Below are 25108 nucleotides of genomic sequence, written 5' to 3'. Positions count from 1 at the left end.
GTAACATACACACAAAATGCTGGAGGAACTCAGCAGGTCAGGCAGCATCTATGGAGAGGAATAAACGGTCAACATTTCAGGCCAGGACCCTTTGTCAGGACATACGGGCAGCATCTTGTGCTTGCAACCGCAGGTCAGACTGGGTAGGCCTGATGATGGGGAAAATTATAAAAACGACAGGAGACAGAATTAACAGTAACTTTGACAACTATGGATTGATGATAGGAAGCTAGTGTGGATTTGTCGAAGGGAGCTTTTAATAAAATGATGATAAGGATCAGTGAGGGAAAATTAGTTGGTGCTGTACATCAGGATGTCCAAAGGCAGCGGCATTTATAGAATTACCGTCAATACTGAAGGCAGCTGGGATTTAAAAAATAGTTACAGTAGGTAACAGGGAATAGAGATTAGCTAAGAAAATGTCTGCCAGACTGGAGGGAAATGTGAAGAATTTTTTTTCCTCCAAGGAATGGTTTTCTTAAAGTACTTTATATGCCCACCTTCTGTATTGTAACCTGGATGTGGTGCCTTCAAAATATTTCATTCACATCTCCAATTTCCTTGATTTAAAAACATTGAGTTATTAGTTAGAAGTGTTGAAATTTTTTCTTTGCAGGTAGTGTTGGTTTCCATTTTATTTAGTAATTTTTATTGGGAAATTTGGCTCTGTTGAATGCTTTTTTTGTAAGTGCTTTTCTTAAGATGAGCAGGCTGAGCTGTAACAGGAAGGTGCAAGGACTAGATCCCGGGAATTCTGACCCAAAATGGAGAAGCAGAATTCGGAATGCTATTGAGGAGGCAAGAGAAAAGGGGGTGGCCCGTTAGTGTGGCAGTAGGTGCCACGCTTCACAGCAGCAGCTGGAAGATCAGGGTTCAATTCCCCTTGCTGCCTGTAAGGAGCTTCAATGTTCTCCCAGTGACCACGTGCATTTCCTCCGGCTGCTCCGGTTTCCTCCCACATTGCAAAGACGTGACAGTTTGGGGTTAGTAAGTTGTGGGCTTGCTGTGTGGATGCAGGAAGCATGGTGAGACTTGCAGCACAATCCTCGCTGATTTAATTTGACCCAATCGACACATTACACTGCATATTTCGACATACATGTGACAAATAAAGCTAATAAAGTGGGGATCCAGAAGGTAGCGTTAGACTAGCCTCATCTCCTGCACTTGAAATTGACATTGAAATTGAACTTGCAAATTGACAGAAGCACAGGTGACAGAGAGAAACATTCACAATGGGGAAATGAAAATCAAGATCATAGTCATGGGAAGGTAGTGATGGGTGCTGCTCTCTGCAACTGCAGGCATACATCACCAAGGCTGTGTTTCCTGCCTGGTACCTCCTTGGAGCGTACATTGATAAATCTCCAGCTCTGGAAACAGAACTAAACAGCCTAGTTTAGATCCCAAGTCATAAAAGGGCTCAATGACAGTTTAATTGTTAGAAAAGTTCGAAGTGAAGTTATTATCGAAGTATGTATATGTCATCATATACTACCTTGAGTTTCCTTTTCTCACAGGTACTCACAGAAGAACAAAGTAAGACAGTGAGTCGTACTTCAGTGGTTGGTAAGTGGATGGAGAAGATACTGAGAGGCATAGAATGATTAGGAATAGTCAGCATGGCTCTGTCAAAGGCAGGTCGTGCCTTACGAGCCCGATTGAATTTTCTGAGGATATGACTAAACACATTGATGAAGGAAGAGCAGTAGATGTAGTGTATATGGATTTCAGCAAGGCATTTGATAAGGTACCCCATGTAAAGCTTATTGAGAAAGTAAGAAGATATGGGATCCAGAACTGGTTTGCCCACAGAAGGTAAAGAGTGGTTGTAGACGGGTTATATTCTGAATGGAGGTCGGTCACCAGTGGTGTGCCTCAGGGATCTGTTCTGGGACCCCTACTCTTTGTGATTTTTATAAATGACCTGGATGAGGAAGTGGAGGGATGGGTTAGTAAACTTGCTGATGACACAAACGTTGGGGGTGTGGTGGATAGTGAGGAGTGCTGTCAGAGGTTGCAGCGGGACATTGATAGGATGCAAAACTGGGCTGAGAAGTGGCAGATGGAGTCCAACCCAGTTAAGTGTGAGGTGGTTCATTTTGGTAGGTCAAATATGATGGTAGAATATAGTATTAATGATCAGACTGTTGGTAGTGTGGAGGATCAGAGGGATCTTGGGTTCTGAGTCCATAGGACACTCAAAGCTGCTGTGCAGGTTGACTCTGGTTAAGAAGGCGTATCGTGATTTGGCCTTCATCAAACATGGAATTGAGTTTAAGAGCCGAGAGGTAATGTTGCAGCTATATAGGACCCTGGTGAGACCCCACTTGGAGTACTGTGCTCAATTCTGGTCGCCTCACTACAGAAAGGACATGGAAACAATAGAAAGAGTGCAGAGGAGATTTACAAGGATGTTGCCTGGATTGGGGAGCTTGCCTTATGAGAATAGGTTGAGTGAACTCGGCCTTTTCTCCTTGGAGTGACAGAGGTTGAGAGGTGACCTGATAGAGCTGTACAAGATGATGAGAGGCATTGATCGTGTGGATAACCAAAGGCTTTTTCCCAGAGCTGAAACGGCTAGAATGAGAGGGCATAGCTTTAAGATGCTTGGAAGTAGGTCCAGAGGAGATGTCGGGGTAATTTTTTTCTCAGAGAGTGATGAGAGCATGGAATGGGCTGCCGGCGATGGTGGAGGCGGATACGATAGGGTCTTTTAAGAGACTCCTGGACAGGCACATGGAGCTTAGAGAAATAGAGGACTGTGGGTAACCCTAGGTAATTTCTAAGTTAAAGACATGTTCGGCACAACTTTGTGGGCCAAAGGGCCCATATTGTGCTGTAGGTTTTCTATGTTTCTCTGTAGAATCAGTGAAAAGCTACACATACATACAGCCACTGTGCAAAAGAAGACAAACAGGGCGAATACAAAATATAATAACAATGATGAATAAATAAGTAATAAATAATATTAACAATATGAGTAGAGTTCTTGAAAGTGAGTCCACAGGCTCTGGAATCAGCTCAGAGTTGAAGTGAGTGAAGTTAAGCACGATGGGTCAGGAGCCTGATGGTTGAGGGGTAATAGCTGTTCTTGAACCTGGTGGTGTGGGACGTAAGGCTCCTGTATCTCCTGCCTAATAGTCGTACCAGAAGAGAGCTCGGCCTGGATGGTGGAGGTCCCTGTTTGTAGCAATGAGATAGTGCAGTTAGGTGCAAAGTATGGAAAATTGGTATAATTAGTGGTTTTTGGATTTGTGCTGAACACTGTGTAAATCTTCAATCAGAGAACTGCTATAATTAAAGTTCATCAAGAAACCGCCGCGGTTTAGCTGCAGTATTGAAAAAATGTACAAAAGAAAGAACAAATATAATGGCTTGATGAATAAAAGCAGAGATAAATTGTCATTTATATAATTAACTAATTAAAAGTGTTATCACAAACGTTACTATCATAACCCGTATGGATGTGTAAAGCCTTGTTCTGATATTCAACCTGATGGAAATATAGACAGCAAGATGAATTTGCAAATATTTTGAAGGATTTAGAATTTATTTTCTATTCTGTTGTATTACAGCAGTTAAAGGTTGAGGTTATCCTAAGGTTAAACTCTGTGCATGTGAATGGATGGGAGGGGAGAAAGGGGATGTTCGGCTGTTGTTCTGTTTTTGTTGCTGTTGTTGTGTTCTGTTGGGCATGTTATATTGACGTCAGAACGTGTGGTGACACTTGCGGGCTGCCCCCGTCGCATTGATAGGCTGCGTTGACTGCAGGCCACTGGGGAAGCCGAAGCTGAATGTCTGTGAATTCACAAGTCTGCTAGAGGCTGAAGACGGCCTTTCCTGGGGTTGGAGCACTGTGCGTGGATCGGTAGGAGGCAGAAACAGGACTTGTTTTGCTGTTGTTGTTTTGTTGCTTGTTGCGTTCTGTGTTATTCCACCTAGTACAGTGGGCATGGTATGTTGGTGCCGCAATGTGTGCCAACACTTGTGGGCTGCCCCCTACGTGTCATTGGGTGTGTCGGTTGTTAGTGCAAACAGCACAGACTGTATGCTTCCACATACATGCGTTACGTCAGTGTGAATCTGAATACCAGCAGAAGGTTGCCAGGGAGGTCTCCACTAGCACAAGTGTTTCCTTCGGTACTGACCACTGCCTGTTTCTTTCTCATGAATGCAATACTCCAATTGCGGCTGTGCAGTTCTTGAATTCACTCCCCTAGCAAATGAAAGCCAGCAAACTGTACACCTTCTTAACCTCCTATCATATTGTGTGGCAACTTGAAGGGATCTATAGGTAGACAGATAGATAGATAGATAGATTCTTTATTGATCCCAAAGGAAATTACAATGTTGCCGTAGCATTTCAAGTGCACAGATATAAATATTAGCAGAGAAGTAGAAAGAATAAAAAATAAGTTACCACAAACAGTCTGACAGGAGTTGGTCATCACTTCCCCAGCTATAGGTTGACTCATTATAGGGCCTAAGGCTGAGGGTAAGAATGACCTCATATACCACTCTTTGGAGCAGTGCAGTTGTCATAGTCTATCGAGATTTTCCGGAGGGTCCTTTGTTCTACCACAGCCTCCAGTGTGACAAGTTTGACTCCTATAACAGAGCCAGCCTTTCTAATCAGTTTATTAAGCCCGTTGGCATCACCTGTATTGATGTCATTGCCCCACATTGAAGATTGTACTGGCAACAACAGACTGGTAGGACATGTGAAGGAGAGGCTGCATATTCCCAAGGACCTCATTCTCCTCAGGAGGTAGAGGCAACTCTGGCCCTTCTTGTACACAGCCTCTGTGTTGGTGCTGCACTCAAGTTTGTCACCCAGGTGTACCCGCAGACACTTGTAGGTCATCACCACATCCTCACCATCAACAGTAACAAGGAGCAGTACAGGCCTAGTCTTCCTAAAGACCATCACCATCTCCTTTGTCTTACTGATGTTGAGCTGCAGATGATTCAGCTTGCACCATTTGACAAAGTCCTCCACCAGGGCCCTGTATTCATCCTCCCGTCCTCCCTTTATACACACAACTATTGCTGAATCATCAGAGAATATCTGCAGATGACAAGACTCGGTGTTGTATCTATAGTCCGAGGTACACAGGGTAAACAGGAGGGGAGCCAGTACAGTCCCCCGGGGGGCCCCAGGGCTGCTTATAACCGTGTCTGACACACAGCTCTGAAGCTGCACAAACTGTGCTCTGCCAGTCAGGTAGTCCGTTACCCAGGATACAATGGAAATACCAACCTGCACTGAACAGAGCTTTTCCCCCAGCAATGAGAGCTGTATGGTATAGAAAGCACTTGAGGAATCAAATAAAAGATCCTCACAGTGCTGCCCGGCTTATCCAAATGGGAGCAGTTCTGCTCAGCAGGCGGATGACACCATTATTGACTCCAGTGTGCCCCTGGTAGGCAAACTGCAGGGATTGAGGGTTGATCTGACCAGAGGTCAGAGGTGAGCCAGGGCCAGCCACTCTAGGGTCTTCATGGTGTGCGAGGTCCAGGCCACTAGACAGTAATCAATCAAGACTTCCTTCCTGGGTACTGGGACCACACATAATGTCTTCCCCATAGTCGGGACCCTTTCCAGGCTGAGACGCAGATTGAAAATGCACTGGAGAACTCCACACAGGTGCTCAGCACACTCCTTCAGGACATTGGGGTTCACACCACCCAGTCCCAATGCTTTGCTGTGTCTGAATTTCCCCAGAGTCCTTCTCACCGGCTCAGCTGGGGAGCTGGTGGAAGGTGGGGGCTCGGGGATGTGGAGATCAGGACGATAGCAGTTGGTGTGTGGAGGGGCCGGGCAAGGAGGGGATGGAGACAGAGATCGTCTGTATTGTTCATCCACGCGTTGAACTGGATGGGAGAGGAGAAAGGAGGGGAGGCATTAGTGCTGAGGGAGCATTGGGTCCTTCAGCACCAAGACTGGTGTGCTGAGGGGGGGGTGTGAACAGGCGTGCAATTGTCCAACACATCGAAGAATTGTTTTACCTCATTAGCCCATTCATGGCTGCATTCCAAGCCTCTACAGCTAGGCTGATTGAAGCCAGTGATGTTCTTCATGCCCCTCCAAACCTCCTGTGTGCTACTCTGCCCAAGCTTGTTCTCCAGCTCTCCCCTGTATTCCTCTTTAGCCACCTTGATCTCCTCCTTCAGCTCCCTCTGCACATGTTTCAATCCCTCCCTGTCTCCTGATCTAAAGACTCTCTCTTTCTGGTTGGGAAGAGCCTTTAGATCACTGGTGACCCATGGTCTGTTGTTTGGGAAGCAGCAAACAGTGATCTATGAACTATGAACATGGACCCAAGCTTTTAAGGTGAGTGGATGAAGGTTTCGGGGAGACTCAAAGGTAGTTATTTTACACAGAGAGTGATGGGCACTTGAAACGCACTGCCAGCGGGAGTTAACTGAGCCACTTAGGGATATTTAAGAGGCACATGGATGAAAGAAAAATGTAGAGCTATGGACTGTCTGGGAGGAAAGCGTTAGATTGATCATAGAGTAAGTTTATAAAGGCCGGTACAAAATTGTGGGCTGAAAGGCCTGTACTGTGCTGTACTGTTCCATGCTCTATACCGGAATCAAAAAATGCTTCCCATATGGTGACAACTGAGTTAACTTTATAACCACAGATTCTGGAGACAGGGAAATTTTGCAGCCTGACCTCACTAAACCCAGTCACAACAGTTAGTGGCCATCAGTGACCATTCTGCAAAATGTTGACAGCCAGTTTGGCTCTAGGATATTATGTTTCTGACCAAAATGTTGACATTAATTTCGGTCAGGCTGGTGTGTGGTGAATCACGACTGTGTGCCTTGTATTTGACTGGGCAAAGTATTTAGACCTGGGTGAGAGAAATGGCCATGATTAATTTCCGGAGTATGGAAAGTCATTATCAATATTTCACAGAGGGCAATGATTATTACTTTTATTTAGACGTACAGCATGGAACAGACCCAGCAACCCAGCTGTTTTCCCTAGCCTAATTGCTAGGCAATTTACAATGATCATTTAACTTACTAACCGGTACGTCTTTGGACTGTGGGAAGAAATCGGTACACACAAACTCTGGGATGCCCTAAGCTGTGATAATTTCACTGTGCTATGGTAACTTTGGAGTGCATAAGAACCAGGACTGGCAGGCTGGGTAACCCCAGGATGTTGGTCTTCTTAACACCCTGCTGCCACCCAGCACACAATTTACACGCTGCCTGGTGGCCCTGCACCACCCAGACTGTGGCACTCAAGGACTCGTGCCAATGCTATTTTGTGCCGGCTCATAACTATACGTGCTGTGTGTGACCAGATGTACTTTGTTTTGCAACTTGGACCCAGAGGAACGATGTTCCGTTTAACTGTATATATATATGTGTGTGTGTGTGTGTGTGTGTGTGTGTGTGTGTGTGTGTGTGTGTGTGTGTGTGTGTGTGTGTGTGTGTGTGTGTGTGTGTGTGTGTGTGTGTGTGTGTGTGTGTGTGTGTGTGTGTGTGTGTGTGTGTGTGTGTATGGGTGAACGCCAATAGACTTGAACTTGAGAGTGCATAAAGAGTGAGAAGTTAATCCCAGAGGCACTTCCGCTTTCTCATGCAGAGCACTGCCAGTTGTAGGCAACTATCATACGTACAGTACCTCTGAGAGATGACCCTAAACCAGTCCTTGACTCTTCGCTGTCCCAGAATAGTATCGTTCAGTGTTGAGCCCAAGAACTCAAAAGCAACAACCTGTGCTTTGACGGTACAATATCTACTGTGTCCATTATCAGAGCCACTGAGTGCACTCTTGGGTATAATACAGAGATTACCATGGATTCATAGAGTCAGGGAACACTACAACAGAGAAACAGGCTATTTGGCCCATCCAGACCATGCTGAACTATTAACCTACCTAGTCCCACTGGCCTGCACCCGGACTGTAGCCCTCTGTATCCCTCCCATCCGTGTATCTATCCAAATTTCTCTTCAATGCTTTAATCAAACCCACATCCACCACTTCCATTGGCAGCTTGTTCCACACATTCACTACCCTCTGAATGAAGAAATTTCCCCTCATGTTCCCTTTAAACATTTCTCCTTGTAACCTTAACCCATGACCTCTAGTTGTATTCCAATCAACCTCAGTGGAACAAACCTGCTTGCATTTGCCCTATCTGTACCCCCATAATTGTGTATACCTCCATCAAATCTCCCCTCAGTCTTCTACACTCTAGTGAATAAAGTCCTAATCTTTTCAACCTTTCCCTTTAACTCAGATCTTCAAGTCCTGGTTGTAGTGTACTCAATATTTCAGTAACATTGGAGTAATATTGTAAATATATTGTTTGGTAAGACCAGAAGACATTAGGCAATTTGTCCCATCAAGTCTGCTCTGCCATTTGATCATGGTTGATCCATTTCCCTCTAAACCCCCATTCTCCTACTTTCTCCCCGTAACCTTTCACACTCTGACTTAAAGAATTGATCAACCTCCTCACTAAATATGCCCCATGAGCTAGTCACCACAGCCACCTGTGGCAATGAATTCCACAGATGCACCACCCTCTGGCTAAAGAAATTCCTCCTCATCTCTGTTCTAAATGGACATCCAGCTATTCTGAGGTTGTGCCCTTTGGACTGAGATCCCCCCACAATAGGCAACTCCTCTCCCCATCCACTCTTATCTAGGCCTTTCAACATTGGATAGGTTTCAATGAGATAACCCCTCATTCTTCAAAATTCTCGTGAGTACAGGCCCAGAGCCATCAAATGCTGCTTATATGATAAGCCTTTCAATCCCAGAATCATTTTCGTGAGTTTCCTTTGAACCCTCTCCAATGTCAGTACATTCCTTCTTGGATAAGGGGCCCAAAACTGTCCAGAATACTCCAAGTAAGGTCTCGCCTATGTTTTATAAAGCCTCAGCATTACATGCTTGTTTTTATACTCTGGTCCTCTGGAAATGAATGTTAATATTGCATTTGTCTTCCTCACCACTGACTCAACCAGCAAGTTAACCATTAGGGCCGTGTTTCCCAACTTAGGGTAAGATACCCGTCATTAACGGCCCATAGCATAAAAAAGGTTGGGAAATACTGCTCGAGGGAATCCTGTATGAGGGATCCTAAGTCCTTTTGCAACTCAGAAATTTGAATTTTTTCCCCTTTTAGTAAAAAGGTCTTCACTTTTATTTCTTCTACTGAAGTGCATGACTGTATACTTCCCAACATTGTACTCCATCTGCCCCTTCTTTGCCCCTTCTCCTAATCTGCCCATGTACTTCAGCAGACTCCCTGCTTCCTTAACACCACTCGCTCCTTCATCGATTTTCGTATTGTCCACAAACTTGGTTACAAAGCCATCAATTGAATCATCCATATCATTGAAACACAATGTAAAAAGGTATAGTCCCAACACAGACCCCTGTGGAACATCACTTGTCACTGATAGCCAATCAGAAAAGGCTCCCTTTATTCCTACTCTTTGTCTCCTTCCAATCAGCTGATGCTCTATCCATGCTAGTATCTTTCATGTAATCCTATGGGCTCTCGCTAAGAGGCCCCATGTGTGGCAACTTGTCAGCAGCCTTTTGAATATCCAAGTACACAGCGTCCACTGATTCACCTTTGTCTATCCTGCTTGTAATTTCCTCAAAGAATTCTAACAGATTTGTCAGGCAAGATTTTGCCTCAAGGAAACTATGCTGACTTTAGCCTATTTTATCATTTGCCTCCAAGTACCCCAAAACCTCATCCATAACAATCAACTCCGACATCTTTGCAACCACTGAGGTCAGGCTAACTGGCTTACAATTTCTTTTCTTCTGTCTCCCTCCTTTCTTGAAGAATGGAATGATAGTAGCAATTTTCCAGTCCTCTGGTATCATGCCAGAATCTAGTGATTCTTGAAAGATCATTAATAATGCCTCCCGCAATCTCTTTAGTTACTTCTTTCAGAACATTGGGGTGTAGTCCATCAGGTCCAGATGACTTCTCTGCCTTCAGACCTTTTAGTTTCCCAAGCACCTTCTCCCTAGTAATGGCAGCTTCACCCACTTCTGCCCCCTGACACTCTTGAACATCCAGCATACTGCTAGTGTCTTCTAATGAAGACCGATATAAAATAGTAATTCAGTTCATCTGCCATTCCTTGTCCTCCATTAATACCTCTCCATTGTCATTTTCCAGCTGTCTGATATCTGCTCATGCCACACTTTTATTCTTTATATTTCTGAAAAAAAACTTTGGTATCCTTATTCATTATGGACACAAGAGGTACATGAATGGTACGTGTCATTATGCCACAACATCATATGTGAGCATCTCACTTAAAAAAAGAAAAGAAAAACTGAGTAGAACAGTACCCTGGCTCCCGTGTTTTTCTTTAAATTAGTTTTAGAGCTACAAAGCTTAACAGTAGCCTGGAGGAAGTTTTAAAATGAACATGGGATGACTACCTAATTGCTGAGATGCCGCGTTTTTCTTTGGAGAGGGAGAGAGGCGTTTGAGTTAAATAAAAGGCAAAAAATGAACAAAATTAACAAGCAACAAGTACGGCCTTTGGTTCATAAACCCAGTGATGTTAATAAGAAATTTTTAAAAAAGCAGAACTGACTGGCTACATCGGAAAGATAGATGCATTTGATTGCACAGCAGATAACTGGATGACGTATACCGAATAAATTGAGCAGAATTTTGAAGCAAATGAAATAGCCAATGAAAAATGAGCGCCAGTGTTGCTGAATGCAGTAGGGTAGAAAAGCATATAGTTAGCTTAGATTCTAAGCCTAAGAAGTTTAACTGCTCCAAACAAACCAGCTGAAATGAACTTTGCTGATATCATGAAAGTAATGCAGGAACATTTAGAAATAATACCATTGTTGGTTGCAGAGCACTTTGGGTTTCATAAGTGGAGTCAAAAAGAAAGGGAGTCCATTACACCTTACATGGCTGAATTGAAGAAATTGCCCGAGCATTGTTAGTTCAATGATGAGCTTAATGATGCACTGAGAGATCATTTAGTTTGTAGAATCTTACAAGAAAGCATTTAAAACTGGCTCCCAACCGAAGCATAACACACATTGAAAAGAGCAGTTGAAACTGTTGTATCAATGGAAACAGCAGCCAGAGATGCAAATGAGTTGCAGTCATGAATGAAAGTGAGGATGAACAAACTTACAATGTCTAATCAGAAATTTGCCTGGCCAGGAAAATTGTGTTGCCATTGTAGTCAAGGTTCATGTGCACCAGAGTAATGCAGATTTGAAGGCAAAACTTGCAGAAATTGCAACAAAGTGACATATAAAAAGAGCATGTCAGGCAGACAGAAATAAATGGACTGCACAGGGAAGACAAAAAGATAAAAAAATTAAGTTGCAATTTCATCTGCATGCTGTGATGAAATATTTGATCATCAGGGTGACACAGGACTGAGTAGCCTTGAGATTTACAATGGGAAAATTAACAAGAGACAAGCAATATGGCTTACGCCAGAAGTGAATGGCATATGAATTAAAATGGAATTGGATTCTGGCACAGCTGTTTCAGTCATTCCACAAAATAAGCATTGTGGGGATCTGATTGCCTGAAACAACTACAACTTGATTGGAGATCCATCCACTATTTACATACCACATCCCCTGCAATAGAGTCAATGAAAGTAAATTAAGAAAAGTACTGGATGATGTCGCAGAAGTGTTCAATAATAGCATTGGAAAACTCAAACATATCAAGGATAAAATAGTGTTAAATGAAATTGTCACACCCAAGTTTTACAAAGCCCATCTGCTTCCTTGATAATGTAGTCAGTGAGCTTCTCTAGATTGCATGGAGGCCTAAGGAATTCTTTCCGAGGTTGAGCGGAGCCCATGTGCAATGCTAGTGTTCTCAGTAGCCAGGAAGGATGGTTCGATCAGGACCTGTGGTGACTTTAATGTCAGCATAAATCCAGTACTGAAAGTAGATCAATGCCCTCTGTCCAGGATAGAGGATATCTTTGCAAACCTTCTGGAGGAAAACACTTCAGCAAAGTGGACTTAGCTGGGGCCTACCTACAGGTGAAGATGGAAGAAGCACCCAAAGTGTTTCTCACCAGAAGCACACACGAAGGGCCTTATTGCTATAATAGGCTTATTTTTGGAGTAGCACTCTGGCAGAAAGCTACTTACCAGGTGCTGAAAGGCTGCCCGGGCACTTGGTGTTAACTGGATGACATTATTGTCATTGACAAGGATGTCAAGGATCGTCTCTGAAATCTCAAGGCAGTATTAAAAAGAATCGAAGATTATGTGCGCAAAGCACGATGCAACAAGTGTGAACTCTGAAAATCAAGCTTCACTTACTGTGGTCGCAGAAGAATTACTCAAGTGTACTGAGAAAATTCAAACAGTGGTGGATGCCCCAAGACCAAAGGTTGTGTCACAGTTGCAGTGCCTTTTAGGATATATCAATCACTCTAACAGGTTCCGGCCAAACCTGGCTACTGTGCTCCACCGCCTTGAACTCATTTCTACAGATCGGGAAGAAATGGCAATGGACAAAGCAGTGTGAGGTGGCTTTCCAAAAGGCAAAGGAAATGGTGAATGCCCCATAACATTTGCTTCACGTTCCCTTACCACTGTAGAGAAAAATTAAGCAGATTGACAGAGAGGACTCGGGTCTGGTTTGGGAGGTAACATGTTTCCACCGGTACCTTCATGGGAGAGAGTTTCCCCTCATTACTGATCATCACCCACTAGTGTCCATTACAATCCACCGAAGGGTGTTCCACTAACACCACCAGCACGAATGTAGAGATGGGCTTCGTTTCTCGGAGGACACAATTGCAAGATCAAACTCAAGAGGACAACTATTCCTGGAAATGCTGATGGATTGTCCTGTATACCCTTGGAAAAGAAATTCCTGAAAAACTTACTATTAGGGACAATTTCGCCCTAAAGGAAATCAAAGATCACCTTACTATGGCAGTGAAAATCCAAAGAGAAACATGAAAAGGTCCCACACTGACTCAGGTCTACATGGCAACCAAAAATGACTGGTATGTGCAGTAGAAATCCCATTTCCCCCATTTCAACGAACACCAGGATGAACATGCCCTTGATGGGGGTTGCTTTATGTGGGGTTTGAGAGTTGTACCACCCAAGCTGGGAGCTACTGTGTTGGAGGAGCCACATGCCGGTCATCTAGGTGCAGTCAAAATGAAAGCGTTGGCTTGAAGCTTTTTCTGGTAGCCTGGTATAGATCAACAGATTGAGCAACTTTCTATGCACTGTTCGGGATGTCAACACAGAAGATGCCAAGAGCAGTGCCTCTTCTTCTCTGGGAAAGGTCCGCGTTACCCTGGCAAAGGATTCATGTGGATTTTGCCGGACCATTCACGGGCACAGATTTCTAGGTAGATGTGGATGCAGCTACAAAGTGGCCAGAAGTGTTCCAATCGTCTCCACTACAGCCTCACGCACTGCTGATGTGTTGAGAAGTCCCTTTTCAAAGACTGGTTCTCCAGAACACTTAGTCAGTGACAATGGACCACAGTTTGTCGCGGAACAGTTTCAGTCACTTCTGAAAATGAATGGACTGAGACATTTTACATCTGCACCGTACTGCCCAGCCATAAATGGCTTGGCAGAAAGATTTGTTCAGAATCTAAAGAACTCACTGTAGGTAACATCAGTAGAACACGCTACACTGACGATGAATCAGAAACTTGTCAATTTCCTCCTTGGATATCACAGTGCAGTACACTCCACAACCAAAAACTCACCAGCTATGTTGTTCCTGGGTCGCTCCTTGTGCTCACACTTGGATGTCCTCAAACCCAGTCTCGGAATGAGTATGCAGGACAAATGGCTGAGACAAATTGAGGGTTCTTCAAACAAGGAGTTTTAATGTTTAACTTCTGGACAAGCAGAACTACCGAGGTGATCAAAAGTGGGTATTTGGAAAGATTAAGGACAGAACTGGACCACTCTCCTACACAGTGGAGATTGCACCTGATGTCATCTGGAAACAACACGTCGATTAGTTGAGGAGAGCAGAGTCAATTGTTAAAGAAGAGGAGTGTCCGGAGCTGTCAGTACCACTTTCTACAACCATCACAGAGGAGGCTCCAGAACTTGAGATTCCCACTTCCCAAGCAGTGTCGGGAAAGATGTTATCCCGCAAGAGTAAGAAATCTTCCACAGCGATTAAATCTTTAGGCCTGAATGGGACAATTTAAAATTTGCCGGACTGTGAAGGTCTATATAGTATTTGTAGTATATAGTATACTGTACAGACACTATATATGTATACAAGTTGAGATGCATTCTATATTGAGTTGGAGTTTATAGATAACAGGGAGGCGTGTTGTGTACTTAATATTTCAGTGATATCTGAGTAATATTGTAAATATATATTGCTTGGTTAACCATTCTTTGTTTACTTAGCTCATTATGGGTTATCTGTAAGAAGTCCCTGAATGGTATACGTCATTATGTCATCATGTTGTACGTGAGCACCTCACTAAAAAGAAAGAAAAGAAAAAGCTAAGTAGACCAGTATCCCGGCTCCTGTGGTTTTCTTTTGATCACTTTCTGGAGTGACAACACATAAAACAGGCAACATCCTTGTAAATTTTCTCTGTACTCTTTCAATCTTATTGACATCTTTCATGCAGGTAAGTGACCAAAATTGCACACAATACTCCAAATTAGGCCATACCAATGTATTTCAGAACTTCAGCATAACATCCCAATCTATGGCCATTCTGATGTCTAATTATTTGTCCCAAATTCCACAATTCCAGATTGTGAACCATACTGCTGGCAGCAGTGCGATCACTCGAACTGAGTACAATGTTCTCCTTAGGGGTTGTCTACAGGGGGCTGTGGAGGCCAATCCAGGATCCACATAAACGGAGAATGCCTGTGCGTGACTTTGTTTAAGGTGGGGACGCTGACAGTCCTTGATTGTTGGGTCCAGGGTACAATTGAGTAGAGTGCAAGACAACTCGGGACATTTTACAGCTGCAGCCTTCCTCCGCCTTCACTGCCGTTGTGCTGTGTCATTATCTACCCCCAGCTCCACCGGTGAGGTCTCGGTTATACTACTAAGCATACCACTAGCTAAACCAAGCAATCTGTTCTGCATTGCTACAAGTGACTTACAGAGGCAACCCTTCTTTGGCAATTACCACTTTGTCACGGACAGTTATGAAGACCAAGACATTGGGTATATTTAAAGCGGTGGTTTGGGTTAGGGTTAGGTTCTTAATTAGTCAGGGTATCAAAGATTACAGGAAAAGGCAGGAGAATGACCATAAGGTATAGGAGCAGAATTAGGCTCTGCTATTTCACCATAGCTGATCCATTTTCCTCTCAGACTCAATCTCCTGCTTTCTTTCTGTATCTCTTCGTGCCCTGACCAATCAAGACTCTATCAATCTCGGCCTTAAATATGCATAAAGACTTGGCCCCCACAGCTGCCTGTGGCAAAGAATTCCACAGATTCACTACCCTCTGGCTGAAGAAATTTCTCCTCATCTCCGTTCTAAGGGGATTCCCCTCTATTCTGAGGCTTCTGGTCTTAGACTCTCCCACTATAGGAAACATCCTCTCCACATCCATTCTGTCAAGACCTTTCACCATTCGATAGGCTTCAATGAGGTTACCCCTCATTCTTCTGAATTCTAGTGAATACAGGACCAATGCCATCAGATGCTCTTCGTATGACAAGCCATTCAGTCCTGGAATCATTTTCACGAACCTCCTTTGAACCCTCTTCAGTTTCAGCATGTTCTTTCTAAAATAAGGGGCCCTAACCTGCTCACAATCCTCCAAGTGAGGCACACTGGTGCTTTATAAAGTCTCAACATTACATCCTTGCTTTTATATTCTAGTCCCCTTGAAATAAATGCTAACATTGCATTTGCCTTCCTCACCACACCTTGAGTGAATCTTGCACAAGGACTCCCAAGTCCCTTTGTGTTTCAGTTTTTTTGTATTTTCTCTCCATTCAGAAAATCATCAACCCTTTCATTTCTTCTACCAAAGTGCATAACCATACATTTCTTGACACTATTTCATCTGCAATTTCTTTCTTATTCTCCTAATCTAAGTCCTTCTGTAGCATCTCTACTTCCTCAAAACTACCTGCCCCTCTACCTATCTTCATATTGTTTGCAAACTTTGCAAAAACATATAGAAACATAGAAAACCTACAGCACAATACAGACCCTTCAGCCAAATCATTGACATATAACGCAGAAAGAATAGTGTGGAGAGAGATGATATATCAGCCATGATGAAATGGTGGGGCAGAATTGTTGGGCTGAATGGCCGAATTCAAAGTTCTAAAACTTTGAATCTACTTTCAGAATGAATTAATTATCAAAGTACATATACACTACACAGAGATACATTTTCTTGTAGGTATTCACAGCAAATACAAAGGGGCACAATAGAATCAATGAAAAATCACTCTCAATAATATGGACAAACAACGTGCAAAAGACAAAACACTGTCCAAATACAGAAAGAAAAAAATCAAAAAATAAATAAATACCATAAGATATAGGAGCAGAATTAAGGCATTTGTTCCATCAAGTCTACTCTGCCATTCCATCATGGCTGATTTATTATCCCTCTCAACCCCTTTCTTTTGCCATCTCCCTGTAACCATTGATGCTCTGATTAATCAAGAACCTATCAATCTCTGCTTCAAATATACCCAATGGCTTGGCCTGCACAGATGTCTGTGGGACAATAATTTCCACAGATTCAGCGCCCTTTGGCTAACAGTAATTTTTCCTTCCCTCTGTTCTAAATGGATCTCCCTTGGTTCTGAGGTTGTGCCCTCAGTCCTGGACATCACTATTGGAAATGTCCTCCCTGCATCCACTGTATCTAGGCCTTTCAATGTTCCATTGGATTGAATGGGATCCCCCTCATTCTTCTGAATTTCAATGAGTACAGGCTCAGAGCCATCAAACACTCCTCATACGTCAACCCTTTCAGTCCCAGAATCATTCCCGTGAACCTCCTCTGGCCCTTCTCCTATACCAGCACATCTTTCCTTAGATAAGAGGCCCAAAACTGATCATAATAGTTCCAAGTGTGGTCTGACCAGTGCTTTATAAAGCCTCAGCATTACATCCTTGTTTTTATATTCTAGTCCTCTCAAAATGAATGCTAGCATTGTGCTTGTCTTCCTTACCACTGACTCAACCTGTAAAGTTAACCTTTAGGAAATCCTGTAATGAGGACTCCAATGTCCATTTGTGCTTCTGATTTTTAAATTTTCTTCCCATTTAGAAAATAGTCCACTCTTTATTCCTCTACCAAAATGTATAACTATGCACTTCCCTACACTGTCTTCCATCTGACATTTCTTTAGCCATTCTCCCAATCTGTCTAAGTCCTGCAGACACCTTGCTTCCTCAACACTGCCCGTCCCCAACTATCTTTATATCATCCTCAAACTTGGCGACAAAACCACCATTCCTTCACATAATGTGAAAAGAAGTGGTCCCAATACTGATGGCTCTGGAATACCTCTAGTCAATGGTGGCCAATCAGAAAAGGACCCCTTTACTCCCACTCTTTGCCTCCTACCAGTCAGCCAACCTTCTCTCCATGCTATCTTTCCTGTAATACCATGGGCTCTTAGCCTGTTTAACAACCTGATGTACAACACCTTGCCAAAGGCCTTCTTAAAATTCAAACAAATAACATCCACTGTCTCTCCTTTTTCTATCTAACAGTCATTTCCTCAAAGAATTTCAACAGGTTTGTCAGGCAAGATTTCCCCTTAAGGAAACCATTCTGACTTTTGACCTATAATTTTCTTACTTCTGCTTCCCTGCCTTCTTAAAGAGTGGAGTGATACTTTGAAATGTTCCAGTCCTCCAGAACCACTCCAGAATCTTGTAATAGGAATGACAGTCACCTCTGACCCCTGACACTCTAGCTTTTTTGGCATTCTGCTGGTGTCTTCCACAGTGAAGACTAATGAAAAATACCCATTAAGTTCATCTGCCACTTCCCTGCCCCCATTACTACCTCCATTATCTAAATGGAGAGAAACTGGAAAGTGCTTCTGTGCAAAGGGATCTGGGGGTCCTGGTGCAGGAAACACAAAAAGTTAGTATGCAAGTGCAGCAGGTGGTCAAGAAGGCCAATGGAATGCTGGCTTTTATTGCTAGGGGGATGGAGTATAAGAACAGGGAGGTCTTACTGCAGTTGTACCGGGTATTGGTGAGACCACACCTGGAGTACTGCGTGCAGTTCTGGTGTCCATATTTAAGAAAGGACATACTGGCTCTCGAGGCAGTGCAGAGAAGGTTCACTAGGTTAATTCCGGGGATGGGTGGGTTGATGTATGATGAGAGGTTGAGTAGATTGGGACTCTACTCATTGGAGTTCCGAAGAATGAGAGGCGATCTTATTGAAACATATAAGATTGTGAAGGGGCTTGATCGGGTGGATGCGGGGAGAATGTTCCCAATGATGGGTGAAACTAGGACTAGTGGGCATAATCTTAAAATAAGGGGATGCCGTTCCAGGATTGAGATGCGGAGAAATTTCTTCACTCAGAGGGTAGTGGGGCTGTGGAATTTACTGCCCCAGAGAGCTGTGGAAGCTACTACACTCAATAAATTCAAAACAGAGATAGACATTTTCCTGGATAAAAATGGCATTAGGGGATACGGTGAGCGAGCAGGTAAGTGGACATGAGGCTAGGTTTAGATCAGCCATGTGATCTCCTGGACCAGTTTTTGATAGCCTGGATGGGTCGGAGAGGAATTTTCCAGATTTTTTCTCCTCAATTGGCAACTCGGTTTTTTTTCCCCGGGTGATCACATGGGTTTGGGCGGGATGAATAATAAAATAAAATGGGCGGCATGGTGCCCTGTTGGTTGGCACTGTTGCCTTGTGGGATTCGGTGAAAACTAGAATTAAGATTGGATCAGCCATGATCTTGTTGAATGGCGGAGCAGGCTTGAGGGGCCGATTGGCCTACTCCTGCTCCTATCTCTTACGTTCTTATGTTATGTTCTTATGTTCTCCAGTATCATTTTCCAGCAGTCTGATACCCACTCCTGTCTTTGTTTTACTCTTTTAATATCTTAAAAAGCTTTTTGGATCCTCTTTTGTGTTATGTCTCACTCCCCTTTATATTTCACCTTTTCTCTCCTTCTGGCTTTTTTAGTTGCCTTCTATTCAGTTTTAAAAGCTTCCCAATCCTCTACCTTCCCAATATTCTTTGCTATATTATACGCCCTCTCTTTTGCTTAAACAAATAAGCAATAAATATCGAGAACTTGAGTTGAAGAGTCCTTGAAAATGAGTCCATAGGTTGTGCGAACAGTTCAGTGTTGGGGCGAGTGAAGTTGTCCCCTTTGGTCCAGAAGTCTGATGGTCAAGGTGTAATTACAATATGGGTTCTGAGACTCCTGTACCTTCTTCCTGAAGGCTGGAGTGAGAACGTGGCCTGGATGGTGGCAGACTTTGCTCCTATACCTTATGGTCTTATCTCAGGTCAGCAGCACCTCCTCAGATCCTCGTGAACCTGCACAGAGCAATAAGAAAAGTCAAACTGCTGCATAAGACTTAGCACACAATGTAAGACAAAAAGATTCCTGAGTGATAGCCTCTGATACAATATTATGCAGAAGTTATCATAGGGGCCTATTACTGTATTTAAATTGGTAAGCTGGTTTATTATTGTCATACACTGTATATTGCGCATAGTTGAGAATCCCTGCCACTCTCTTTGACCCTCTACTGTCAGGAAGGACCATCAGGATGAGGACTGGCAGACTGGGTAACAGCTTCTTCCTTCAAGTTGTGAGCATGATGAGGTTCCTGCCACCACTGGGGTCTCGACACTGGGACAGCGAGCTGTTCACTGTTTACGGTACAGTTTACTGTTCACCTGTGGTGTACATTTCATGCACTTTGAACTGTATTTTACTAACTTCTTGATAATGCTTTGTTTTATGTGCTGTGTGTGATGTAAGTATTGTGAGTGCACCGTGGTCCAGAGGAACGTTGTTTCGTTTGGTTGTTTCTATGTACAGTCAGATGACAATAAACTTTGACTCGAATTTAATGAGGTGCAATGAAAAACTTTTTTTTTACACGCCATCCATACAGATCATTTTGTTACACAGTGCATTGAGAAAGTACAATAACAATGCAGAATAAAGTATTAAATTAGAGAGGAGGTAAAGCAGACAATGAGATGCAAGGTCATATCAAGATCGATTATGAAGTTAAGAGTTCACCTTATCATATTGGGGGACTGTTCAGTAGTCCTATAATAGTGGGATTGAAGCTGTCCTTGAGCCTGGTAATATGTTCTTTCAGTCCTTTGTATAATTGGATGGGGGAGAAGGGAGAATGTCTGGAGTGGGAGGGCCTGATTACGTTGGCTGGTTTACCAAGGTAGCAAGAAATGTAGACAGAGATATTCACCTCACCGTCGAGAATATCTTCAAAAGGCGATGCCTCAAGAAGGCAGCATCCGTCATTAAGGACCTTCATCATCCAGGATGTGCTCTCTTCTCATTGCTTACCATCAGGGAGGAGGTACAGGATCCTGACGACACACACTTAGCATTTTAGAAACAGCTTCTTCCCCTCTGCCATCAGAATTCTGAATGGTCCATGAACACTACCTCTCTATTTTGCTCTTTATTTCATTTACTTTCATTCTTCTTTTTGTAATGGATAATATTTATTTAGGTTTGCACTATACTGCTGCTGTAAAACAACAAATTTCATGATGTATGTCAGTGATTTTGATTCTGGTACAAAATTCTAGTACATTGAACATTAGTAAATTGAAATTTAGTAACATTGGTATCTTTAAAGCAACATGCACAAAGTGCTGGAGGAATTTAGCAGGTCAAGTAGCATCTATGGAAATTGATAAACAATCGGCATTTGGGCCGAGAACCTTCCTCAGAACTTCAACTGTTTCCTCCACTCTGGTTGTTAGAGTGGACTTTGGGCTGTATCGAAGCGGCAGGGCCTGGACCCAAGAGTGATAAAACAAACCAATGTACAGCCGATTCGAGCACTGAGTCAGATTAAAAAGATCAAGGCTTCAAGGCTGAAGGCAAAGGACGATTCGGTGTTCAGATCACTGCTACATGTGGTTTACTCACCTCAGCACTGAGCTGACTCTGCAACTGTGGCCTGCAGCCATTGGCTCTCGCCTCACTGCTGAACTGGCTCTGAGGCTGCGGCTTACAGCCATTGGCTCTCGCCTCACTGCTGAACTGGCTCTGAGGCTGCGGCTTACAGCCATTGGCTCTCGCCTCAGTGATGAACTGGCTCTGAGGCTGCGCCTTACAGCCATTGGCTCTCACCTCAGTGATGAACTGGTTCTGAGGCTGAGGCTTACAGCCATTGGCTCTCGCCTCACCGCTGAACTGGCTCTGAGGCTGCGGCTTACAGCCATTGGCTCTCGCCTCACCGCTGAACTGGCTCTGAGGCTGCGCCTTACAGCCATTGGCTCTCACCTCAGTGATGAACTGGTTCTGAGGCTGAGGCTTACAGCCATTGGCTCTCGCCTCACCGCTGAACTGGCTCTGAGGCTGCGCCTTACAGCCATTGGCTCTCACCTCAGTGATGAACTGGTTCTGAGGCTGAGGCTTACAGCCATTGGCTCTCGCCTCACCGCTGAACTGGCTCTGAGGCTGCGGCTTACAGCCATTGGCTCTCGCCTCACCGCTGAACTGGCTCTGAGGCTGCGGCTTACAGCCATTGGCTCTCGCCTCACCGCTGAACTGGTTCTGAGGCTGAAGCTTACAGCCATTGGCTCTCGCCTCACCGCTGAACTGGTTCTGAGGCTGAGGCTTACAGCCATTGGCTCTCGCCTCACCGCTGAACTGGCTCTGAGGCTGCGGCTTACAGCCATTGGCTCTCGCCTCACCGCTGAACTGGTTCTGAGGCTGAGGCTTACAGCCATTGGCTCTCACCTCAGTGATGAACTGGTTCTGAGGCTGAGGCTTACAGCCATTGGCTCTCGCCTCACCGCTGAACTGGTTCTGAGGCTGAGGCTTACAGCCATTGGCTCTCGCCTCACCGCTGAACTGGCTCTGAGGCTGCGGCTTACAGCCATTGGCTCTCGCCTCACCGCTGAACTGGTTCTGAGGCTGCGGCTTACAGCCATTGGCTCTCGCCTCAGTGATGAACTGGTTCTGAGGCTGTGTTTTCGGGGACCCTGCTGTGCATGTTCTGTGTGTCATTTATTTACTTTTTATTGTTTGCACGATTTGTTGTTTTTCACAGATTCAGTGTTTGCTGGTCTTTGTTGTGTTGTGTGGGGGTTTTCGTGGATTCTATTGTGTTTCTTTGTTTTATGGCTGCCTGCAAGAAGACAAATCGCAAGGTTGTCTACAGTTACATACTTTGATAATAAATGTATTTTGAACTTTGAATAATGGCCCCCCCAGGCTTTGGTAACATTAATTCAGTGCATTTCAGAGTACGCCCAACTTCTTCAGGATCTGACTCAGATTCAGATTAATTTATTTATCACATCCACATTGAAACATACAGAGAAATGTATCATAACAGACAGAAAATGCTGGAGAAACTCTGCAACATCAACGAAGAGGAACAAGGAGTCTATGTTTCAGGACAGGGCTCTTGAATAGAACTTGATCAGGTCTCAGCCTGAATCATTGACTATTCTTTTCTGGAGAAGCTGCCTGACCTGCTGAGTTCCTCCAGCATTTTGTGTGTGTGTGTTCATGTGGATTTCCAGTATCTGCAAATCTCTTGTGTTAACAAAACACATCTTTCGCGTTAACAACCAACACTAGCTAAGGACGTACTGGGGGCAGCCTACAAGTGCTGCCATACATTCCAGCACCAACATAGCATGCCCACAAAGTTCAGCAGAATGACACAGCAACTAAAACAATAACCATGTAACCATATAACCATATGGCAATTACAGCACAGAAACAGGCCATCTCGGCCCTTCTAGTCCGTGCCAAACGCTTACCCTCACCTAATCCCACGGACCTGCACTCAGCCCATAACCCTCCATTCCTTTCCTGTCCATATATTGATCCAATTTTTTTTTTAATGACCATATTGAACCTGCCTCTACCACTTCTTCTGGAAGCTCGTTCCACACAGCTACCATTCTCTGAATAAAGAAATTCCCCCTCGTGTTACCCCTAAACTTTTGCCTCCTAACTCTCAACTCATGTCCTCTTGTTTGAATCTCCCCTACTCTCAATGGAAAAAGCCTATCCACGTCAACTCTATCTATCCCCCTCATAATTTTAAATACCTCTATCAAGTCCCCCCTCAACTTTCTACGCTCCAAAGAACAAAGACCTAACTTGTTCAACCTTTCTCTGTAACTTAGGTGCTGAAACCCAGGTAACATAACAACAGAACAACAGAAAAATAAGCCCCATTCCTCCCATGCACACACAGAGCTAGGACTCCTACAATCATCTACACCGGCTCTCCAAAATTCCTCCGTTGTTTAAGTCTTCATCCTTGCTTTCAAATCCATCTTTGATTGTTTGACGGTAGGCTATGATCTTTGTATGTCCATCGTGAACATATGGACAGTTGTGCCAGAAAGGGGCCAACAACAACATGAAGGATCCCACCCACCCTGCTCATGGACTGTTTGCCCCACTCCCATCAGGGAGGAGGTTGTGTAGCATCCACACCAGGACCACCAGACTCAAAACCAGTTACTCTCCCCAAGCACCTCCACCCACTAACCCACCCAACTACCACTACTTCATCATTTCCTGTCAGTCACCTTGTGTACAGGCACTGTGCCTAGCGTCACTTCATGGATATATATAGAGGAGGGCTTGGGTCTTCGTCTCAGTTTAGAACTTTGCGGTCAGCAAACCCAATGCCATCACAAACCACTGCCTTGGTATTTCTAGTAAGGGATTTCTGCAGACCTAGACTTCAGAGGGAAGTGGATCTCCAGGTTGATCCCAGGTTTCTGGGTTGGAAACACCTGATTGTCCTCTTGGTCCTCAACAGTCCACCATACGCTTGCTGATAGAGTGGTATACTTCACTTAGGCTGGTAGTTTGTGGCTAAGTTTCAAAGCCACTTACTGAAAACCCTCTTACTAAATTCATTGGTTTTGTTTTACTGCATAACTTAGTGGTTATAACTTACTGGTATAACTTGACAATGTGTCAAACATCCCAACACAATCTTGGTATGGTGTAAGCATTTATGTCCCGTTTCCCGACATCCTACTCCCCAATTGTTCAATCTTTATCTCAAATGTTCAAGAGAGCTCACCAGTACCTCGACTTCCACAGGAGGCTGAAGAAATTCAGCATGTCCCCACATAGAGCACCACAGCTCAGAAAGAGGCCTTTCAGCCCATCTAGTCTGTGCCAACCTGGTCTTCTGTTCTGACCCATCTACCCACAACTAGACCACAGCCCTCCCAATTTTTCTTCAATGTTAATAATCGAACCCACATTCAATTCCTCCACCAGCAACTCTCCCCACACTCAGAGTGAAGAATCTCCCCCTCAGATTCCCTTCAAATACTTCACCTTTCACTCCAAACCTACGACCTGTAAGTTTTCTAAGTCTTATGTTTTTGCAGTTCGAACAGAAAAAATTTTTTGAAGAAGAATCAGCAGTTTTTCTTCAAAAGCTTGTTTTTTTTTCCAAGCAATTTTTTTTAACGTTGTGGTAACTAACCAATAAAAAGGAGAGGGCCAGAGCAGTGGCCATTTTATGAGGGGCTGTTTGCTTTAGTGTGGGCTTTGGTGAATACTAAGTCTCTTGTTTATTGTCTTTGCAGCCGATGAGCCAGCAGCTATTGAAAGAAGAAAAATTACCAGTTTGTTTGAAAGCTGGCTAAAGGAGTGGCAGCTCAGCCAGTAAAAGGAAGGCAGGCTCCAGTGTGGTGGCCATTTTGAGAGGGGGAGCTGGTTGTCTAAGCATCCGCTATGTTTTTGCTGCAATTCCTGCAGCCAGAAGGCAAGAGCCAGCAGTTTTTTTTTAACGTTGTTGCTGTTCAAACAACTTCTCTGTTTCTGATTGGCTAAGTGTGTGGTGGTCTAGCCAGCAAACAGAAGGCAGGGACCAGAGGAGGGGCCATTTTGAGAG

The sequence above is a fragment of the Hemitrygon akajei genome, chromosome 9 (assembly GCF_048418815.1).
Source record: "Hemitrygon akajei chromosome 9, sHemAka1.3, whole genome shotgun sequence".
Taxonomy (NCBI): domain Eukaryota; kingdom Metazoa; phylum Chordata; class Chondrichthyes; order Myliobatiformes; family Dasyatidae; genus Hemitrygon; species Hemitrygon akajei.
The sequence above is the reverse complement of the archived record's forward strand: the minus strand, read 5'-3'. Positions refer to the sequence as shown.